Genomic DNA, 8537 nt, shown 5'->3' on the forward strand with positions numbered 1-8537 from the left:
ACTGATCCATTTCGAACTTTCCCAAGACCTTCCACAAGTAACCCTCTTGGGATACACTTAATTCTCCCTTCTCTCTGTTCCTTGTGATCTCCATTCCCAAAATCTTCTTGGCATCTCCCAGATCCTTCATGTCGAACTCAGCACTCAACACTTTCTTCAGCTTTTGAACTTCTGTCTTGTTCACTGACACTATGAGAATGTCGTCCACGTAAAGAAGCATGTAGATGAATTCCCCTTGACTGTTTGTCTTAAAGTAGACGCATGGATCATACTCACTTCTCACATACTCCTTTGCTCTTACGAAGTCGTCAAACCTCTTATTCCACTGTCGTGGGCTTTGTTTCAACCCATACAGAGATCTCTTGAGTCTGCATACTCTGTTTGGAAACTTCTTGTCTATGAACCCCTCAGGTTGCTCCATGACTATAAACTCCTCCAAGTTTCCATGCAGAAATGCCGTCTTGACGTCCATTTGCTGCAGTTCCATGTCAAAGTGAGCAACTGCGGATAGCACAAACCTGATTGATACGTGTTTTACGACCGGAGCAAAGATCTCTTGGTAATCTATTCCTTCCTTTTGGGAATAGCCTTTCGCAACTAAACGTGCTTTGTATCTCGGTGGTTCTACTCCTGCAATCCCTGCCTTTCTTTTGAATAACCACCTACACCCTATTTCCCTCTGATCTTTTGGTCTTTCTATTAGCTCCCATGTATCGTTTGCTTCCAAAGATGTCATCTCATCTTGAGCTGCTTCTGTCCACTTGTCGTTGTCTGGATCGGACATAGCCTCTTTAAATGAGTTTGGTTCAGTTGTTGTATCTTCAGACATGAGACAAACGAACCCTGCAAACTGATCTTCACCATCTGTTACTTCACATTCATAATCCATCAGCCTTGGTGGTTGTCTTGTCTGCCTCCTGACTCTGTCTCTAGCCAGCTGATAATCACTGAGGTCGCTACTACTCTGTTCTGTTTCTTCATGTTCTGACTGTGAAGTTCCTGCCGGAGATGTCATCTCTAAATCATCCTCTTTGAGTTGCTTCAGGTCAATAAGCACAGAGTTAGTCTTTGAAGCTTCGTCTTCAAACTTTCCTGTACTCACATCTTTATAGACTTGTTCTTCTCTGAACACTACATTCCGGCTGATCACTACTTTCTGTTCCTCCAGTAGCCACACCTTGTATCCCTTAACTCCATCTGGATAACCCGTAAATACCCCTTTCTTGGCCCTTGGTAATAGCTTGCCTTTTGTGGAGTGAACATACGCCAAGCAGCCAAATCTCTTAAGATTACTGAGGTCTGGGGTGGATGATGTCCACATCTCTTCTGGTATCTTGAACTCCAGAGCAGATGAAGGTGACCTATTTATTAGATACACGGCGGTTGATGCTGCTTCAGCCCAAAATTTCAGTTCTAAGCCACTCTCACTCAACATGCTTCTGACTTTATTCATGATCGTCCTATTGAGTCTCTCGGCCACGCCGTTTTGTTGTGGCGTGTAGGTACACGTTCTGTGCCTTACAATACCATTCTCCTTGCAGAATCCATCGAACTGTCGGTTGCAGAACTCCAAGCCGTTGTCAGTTCTCAACCTCTTGACCTTTCTTTCGCTTTGTGTCTCGACCATCTTCTTCCAGTTAACGAAGCTCTGAAAGGCTTCATCTTTAAACCTTAGGAAGTATAACCACACCTTTCTTGTGCGATCATCTGTAAATGAGATAAAGTACTGGCTTTGGTTGAGGCTCGGTGGCACGTTTGGTGAGCTCCATAGATCCGAGTGGACATAGTCCAATCTTTCTTTGGTGACATGCTTAGCCTGACTGAAACTGACTTTATGAGTCTTTCCAATTACACAAGCTTCACAAAACTTCAGGTCTTCAACTATGCTCTTACCAAAGTAGCCGTTCTTCTTTAACACTTCCATTCCCTTTTGTCCCAAGTGCCCAAGCCTGCTGTGCCATAGGCGTGTGTCGTCCATAGCCTTATCAGTAGCCGCTACTGAGCTTGTTTCTCCTTTGACGGAACATAGAGTCTTGGCCTTTGCCTCAAGAATATACAATGACTGTCTTCTAATACCCTTCATGAATACTGTGCATCCCTTGATGACCTTAAGGACACCATTAGCCGCTTTGAACTCACATCCTTTCTCCTCGAGTGTTCCCATTGAGATCAGGTTCCTTGAGATCTCAGGCATGAATCTGACCTCACTAAGCAGGAAGGTAGTGCCATCTTGGTTCTTGAACCTCACTGATCCCATACCTTTGACTTCAGCTACCGTATTATTCGCCATTCTCACTCTCCCACATGTAGACTCCTGCAGGTCAATAAACACATCTCTCCTTGGTGTCATATGGAAAGAACACCCTGTGTCCAATACCCACTCATCCCTGTCTGCAGTTAATGAGTTTGCTTCTGCTACTAGGAGGCCAACAAGATCCTTTGCATCATCTTTAACCAATGATGCCTCTCCCCTGTCTTGAGTCGACTTTTGATCTTTGTTCTTGTCAAGCCATTTGTAGCATTGCTTCTTGAAGTAACCCTCTTTTCCGCAGATCCAACACAGACGCTTTCCTTCCTTGCTCTTAGACCTCGATCTCCCGTTGCTCTTGCCTGAGCAGTAGCTCCTGTTTCTACTGTCAGCTCTACCCCTTACGTAGTTACCCTCCCCATTTAGCTTCGTAGTAGAGGTTTCCTTATACTCCATCTCCTTAGACTTAGCCGCACTAGCGACCTCATCAACTCTTATGGCCTCTCTACTATACTTTAAAGTTTCCTTGAGGGAGTCATATCTGCTTGGTAACGCATTGAGAAGAAGTATGGCTTGTACTTCTTCTGGAATCTCTATGTTGAGATTGTTGAGGTCTGCAATGAGTTTGAGGAAGTCATCAACATTCTGATCAATGGTTCTGGAATCTTGCATCCGAAATGAGTACACCTTGAGTTGAGCGTGCACTCGATTAGGTAGCGTCTTGGCCATGTACAACTTGTCGAGCAGCTCCCACGCCTCCGAAGCAGTCTTGACCTTGTCAAGCTTCCTAAGAACATGATCTCCAACACTCATGAAGATTATGTTCATCGCCTTCTCATCTCTTTCCAATCTTGAAACTTCGTCAAGTTCATGCTTCTTCTTCGATTCTTCATCCTCATCATCCGTCTTTGTAGTCACTAAAGCTTGTGACGTCGGAGACAGAACGTCTTTTAATCCTTGGACGCTCAGGTTTGCCAGCATCCTCTTCTTCCAGATTCCGAAGTCTCCAGTGCCGTCGAACATCGTAATCTGTATTTGCATCTTCATCTTGTGAGTCGCCATCACCAGATTCACCGCTTAGCAGATCTTGCTTTCCGGTTTGCGCACTCGGAGCCGCCGATCTTGAACTTCGTAGACTTTGACTGAACTTGATAACCTCAGCTCTGATACCAATTTGTGAAGATCGCGTCAATCTTTAACCGATTAGAACTTCTCTTCTACGGAGCACACCGTCGATCTGTTTACCCGGTGTTCACCGCACCATCACCGTTAACTAGGTGTGTGGCCGCTATACTTCACCGGAGCTGGGATTGAACCAGCAATCTACTATCTTCAACGAATGATCTCACACTCGAGTCACCATCTCTACAGCTCAATCTCACGGACTCTCTCTCTTGTTAATCTCGCATCAACTGATCTAACAACTCCTAATCAGCTCTGCTTATTAACTCTTAACTACAGCTAACAGACTCTTATAACTCGAGTTAGTTAACCTTAACACGTGTACATGACACACGCGTATCTCCTAGCTAAAGAGAGAGAGATCCGGTTTATTCTAAATTACAAGCTTAAACCATTCTAAACCAAGTCTAATCTAAGCTAAGCAATTGAACCTAAACCGATGCAAGACTTGTCTATAACCAACAGGAAGCTGCTCCCAAGTAATCTATAGCCTGAATTACAGCCTCGAGCTACGTTTTGCATCCGTATGTTACTCTACTTTCTTTTATCCTCTTTCAAGTTAAGAACTCACAGATATATAGCATCTGATAATACTCATGGCTTGCAACAACTGAACAGAAACTGTTACTGTTTTGTTAACCCTCAAAATACGTACAAACTCTTGTGGGAACCGAAATTCGCACTGTCGATTTCCGTTTAAATAAGAAAACTAAGAAAACCCTAGTTTCCCAGAGGACCCGGATATCTGTTAATTACCACACGTCAAGCAATCAGAACACGAGAATAACAACGATAAAAATAAGAAATCGAAAAGAGAGCAAAGTAGATCTTATTCCGAATCTGCGTATGAGCGTTACAACAAGGTATAAGCCTGGGCTCGAGAGCTGTCGGCGAGATTCCTAGTTCTAGCAACCCTAAGACGGCTAAACCTAATTGAGTCGCAGCTCGAAATAACAAAAACGGAAAGTTGCCTAAATCGCTCTAAGTGCTAAGTTTGCTCTGAAAAAGTTCTCCCCTCTGCTCCTCGCCTAGGACTCCTTATATACTAGCTCCAAGGTCGGTTTACGCTTTTACTCTTCTGCCCTTAAGCCGTCATAGCATAAAAATGGAGATATTCCATTTTTCCCGATCTTCACAATTATCTTCAAAACTTCCGTATTTATCCGCGGAAACTTGACATTTATCCTTCCTCGTGGGCCAAGCGCGAACCATGCTGTGGTTCACGGGCTTTTGGTTAGGAAAAATCGTAGGATGGGCCTCGAGTCGTGTTTTAGGTCCCTTTGGGCCGTCTTCCGACTCGACACGTTTACTACGAGTTTTCCGCGGTTTCTAATCCGCGAAGTTTGATCGATGAATTAGAATAGCGGGAAACATAGACTGAGCTTGCTACGGTCTTCGGGAGATAGCATTCGAAGGTTTGACGAGAATGCAAGGACTGGTGTCGTATCGATGTTCGGAAAGGTTCAATCGCTACACAGCGACCGAACTTTGGCTCGAGCCCGGTCGCGATGTAGCGACCGAGCGAAACGAGTGCTCGGTCGCTACGTAGCGACCGAGCTTCGGCTTGAGCTCGGTCGCTACGTAGCGACCGAGCTTTGGCTCGAGCTCGGTCGCTACGTAGCGACCGAGCTTTGGCTCGAGCTCGGTCGCTACGTAGCGACCGAGCTTTGGCTCGAGCTCGGTCGCTACGTAGCGACCGAGCGGGACGATCGCTCGGTCGCTACGTAGCGACCGAGCGGGACGATCGCTACGTAGCGACCGAGCGGGACGAGCGCTCGGTCGCTACGTAGCGACCGAGCTTTGGTTCGAGCTCGGTCGCTACGTAGCGACCGAGCGGAACGATCGCTACGTAGCGACCGAGCGGGACGATCGTTCGGTCGCTACGTAGCGACCGAGCCTTGGCTTGAGTTCGGTCGCTACGTAGCGACCGAGCGGGACGATCGCTCGGTCGCTACGTAGCGACCGAGCGGGACGGACGTTCAGTCGCTGCGTAACGACCTGTTTCGAGCTTTCGTCGGACGTCTCGATTCTTTCTTCCGCCAAGCTTTTTCGTAAGGAAGAATCTATTTCGAAAAGTACTCTTCGGAGAAACTCTTATTTTCTTCTTCGGACGTTTTGAATGTTAAATTTGTCGTAACCGTTTTTGACCCCAACAGTTAGCCCCCCAGCCCGTTAGAGTTGTGACTCTAGCGGGCGGATAGATGACTTTGACAAGGTTAAGTGTATTGGACGAAATTTACAGTTAAAACTCCGCGGAAAAAAGTTGTCGAGGCGACATTCCGAACCCATACTTCTATAAGTAGTGAGCTCTTGTCATTCATTTTCTTCACACCTTTCCTCCTTCATTTTCTTCAAAAACCTCTCTAGTTTCATAACTTTCCTTTCAACATGTCTTCCTCCCAAGGTGATAAGAAGGATTCCGACGTCGAGATGGGTGAGGCCACTTCTCCGGCTCCGGTTCCAACTTCTCCGGCGGAAGTGCCGGCTTGTGTTGCCGGTCATCTTTCTTTCCGAGAGAAACTAGTTCGTCGCCAAGCCGAGAAAGAATTGGCTCAGACTGGCTCCGAGTTTCCGTCTTCCTCCGCGCAGGTCGTTGCCCCGTGTCATGGGACCGGCGTCGCGGCTCCTCCCCCGCAAGTCCTACCTGCGGGATCTTCCACGACTCCGATCCTCGTCGAGGACAAAGAGAAGGCCGCTGACTCTATGCCTCCGCCTCCAGCCAGAAAAGAAATCGTTCTGGCATTGCGTGCTCCTAGCGCTGTCCAGGCTACTCAGCCTAAGAGTCGGAAGAGGAAACTGGCCAAGAGCGGTGACGGGGAGACTTCGCAGCGAGGTGGGTCGAGCCTAGCATCGGGACTTCGCGGAAAGGTTTGTTTCTTGTTTGAATTCTCGATCGTCTTTCGTGCATTCTTTTCATGGACTTAGTCTTAAGAATTTTTACCGTTCGCAGTTCATATCGTTGATCGATGGGATGATCAGCGAATGTGGTTCTGAGACCAGTCGTCTTTCCGGGGAGTTGGTGGAGCTTCAGGGCAGATGGTCCGAAACCGAGGCTATGTTGACGGCTGTCGAGGACTCTCACTCTGCGAAAGTGTCGAAGCTCGAGGTTGCGATAGGAGAGCTTGAGAGGGACCTCGGGAAGACGGCGAGTTCCTTGCTTAAGGAAAAGAAAACCAGGAAGGCCAAATCCTCGGAGGTGCGTCGACTCCAGCGTCAGATCGAGAGTGACGCTGGACTAGCGCGCCGCGGGATCCAAGAGGCTACGGATGCCCTTCGTGCGGAGTTTCAGGCTCGCTTGGCGAAGATTTCTGCTTCCCTGGGTTCCCTCGAGTGTATCCGGAGCAGGGATTTCGCTTTGGCGACGATTGAGGGCGGGATGGCCGTGGTTCGGTCGTTCCAAAGTGAGACTCCCCCGACCTTGGAGGCCGAAGAGGCCCGACTGTCCGGCTGCAAGGGAGATATGGCGGCCGAGGATGGCGATTTCGGTCTCATCCTGGCCGACCTAAAATCCGCTTGCTTCCTTCCGACGTGTCCAGAAGACCCAGAGGGGAAAGATCCGATGGTCGGAGAGAACGGAAGCGACGCGGCTCCAGGCTCGGACGAGGCGGCGGGTGAAGAGGGAGCGTAAGTTCTGAGGGTGACTTGGGTTAGATCTCTTGCGAGAGATTTTTTTTTTTTTTTATGTCTTTATGCTTCGGCCTTGAACGGCCTTGTTTGTATATCGGGACTGGCCGTGTGTGGCTTTGAATCCCTGCCGCTCCGCGGCTTTATGGTATGATAATCGGATAACGTTTTTATGAATTTGTGAATAGTGGGGAGGAAGGTGATGAGTTGTCGTCTCATATCCTTCTTCGATTGTGAAATGTTTTATTCGAGACCTGTTTCGAGAGTTCTTCCGCGAGATGTGAACTCTGCGGGGGCGCTGAAGGTATCGAACGTAAACATAGAGGCGTGGTTTAAGAATCTCTTATCTTTCGATATCATGCCTTTGAGATGTTAGAGACCAGTGCGCTGGGTTTAGGGCAAGACCTAGGTTTACTTTCGGTTTAAGGATTGTGCGGTGACTAACCGGCTATCGTTTTTCCTGTCGCGATTTCTTCCTGATTCGTATCGATGTAAAGTCCGCGAAAAGTTCTCGGCTTATACGACTTGTTTGATACGAATCGAGCATCTCTCCGGAGACCGGAAGTGCTAGACCAAAATTTCGGATTTCTTTTATAGCGCTATTATCCTTGTGTCGGATGTAAGAGAGTCATCTCCATGAGATGGCTATGTCTGTTTAGGACGTTTGTGAGTTCGATGTGATCAGCATCGGACTTGGTGGCGTGTGCCGTTGTTTTGATTAATTTGCGCAAAATAAATGTTAATGTGTGCATATATGTGTCTTTTTGCGGAGATTTCGTTTGCTCGGAAGAAACCAATTTTGAGGCATCTTTTGCGACGTCTCGCGATGCTAAAGGTTCGATTCTCCCAAGCGGCCGACCAATTTCCGAAGACCTCGTTGCGATTTCGCGGGTGAGGATGTTTTGATAAGTCGAAAACACCAAAAGTGCGGTAAGAAGTTTTTCGATTTTTTGGGAGTATACGAGTATACGTACCCACTCCCCCCCCTTTTTAATAAGGGAGGACAGCTGAATTTGCCTTTCGGCAAACTGCCTACGTACTCCTTGCGGAGATCAAGCCGTCTCGTAGTTCAGTGATTGCGAGTTGGTTCGTTTAGTGATAGTATTTTTTGAGATGCATCGCATTCCAGGTTCTAGGGATTTTTATGCCCTGCATGTTGGCTATTTCGTAAGAACCTGGTCGGACGACTTTTTCGATTTTATAGGGACCTTCCCAGTTTGCTCCGAGTTTTCCCGCGTTTCGTTCAGCGGTGTTTTGGAAGACTTTGCGAAGGACCAGATCTCCCTGATTGAACCTTCGGTTCCGTACGTTGGAGTTATAGTATCTCGCAGCGGCGTGCTGGTAGTTTTGAATTCGGATGAGCGCTCGATCCCGGCGTTCGTTAATGAGGTCGAGATCGTCCAAGAGCATAGCATTGTTGAGTTCCTCTCGTTCGGGTAAGAACCTTCTTCGAACACCGGGAAATTCTACTTCCGCGGGAATC

The sequence above is a fragment of the Brassica napus genome, chromosome A5 (assembly GCF_020379485.1).
Source record: "Brassica napus cultivar Da-Ae chromosome A5, Da-Ae, whole genome shotgun sequence".
In the NCBI taxonomy this organism is placed as follows: Eukaryota; Viridiplantae; Streptophyta; class Magnoliopsida; order Brassicales; family Brassicaceae; genus Brassica; species Brassica napus.